Raw genomic sequence first — 221 nt, forward strand, 5'->3', positions numbered from 1 at the left:
CCCCCATTCCTCACACCCCCTCCCCCACCAGTCAGCATTTGTACGTGGGAAACCTGTGCAGTGTCTTGATTGGTGGTTAATTGTTTAATTTAAATCGATCAAAAATATAACTAAGAGAGTCATTTTTTCAGGTTTCTCTTTGTTGTAAATAGTACAATATTACTGTAGTACTTTAGTTGCAGTAATACGACATTAGCATAAGTACTACATTATCAGTGTTT

The sequence above is a fragment of the Cynoglossus semilaevis genome, chromosome Z (genome assembly GCF_000523025.1).
Source record: "Cynoglossus semilaevis isolate Cse_v1.0 chromosome Z, Cse_v1.0, whole genome shotgun sequence".
NCBI classification, from domain to species: Eukaryota; Metazoa; Chordata; class Actinopteri; order Pleuronectiformes; family Cynoglossidae; genus Cynoglossus; species Cynoglossus semilaevis.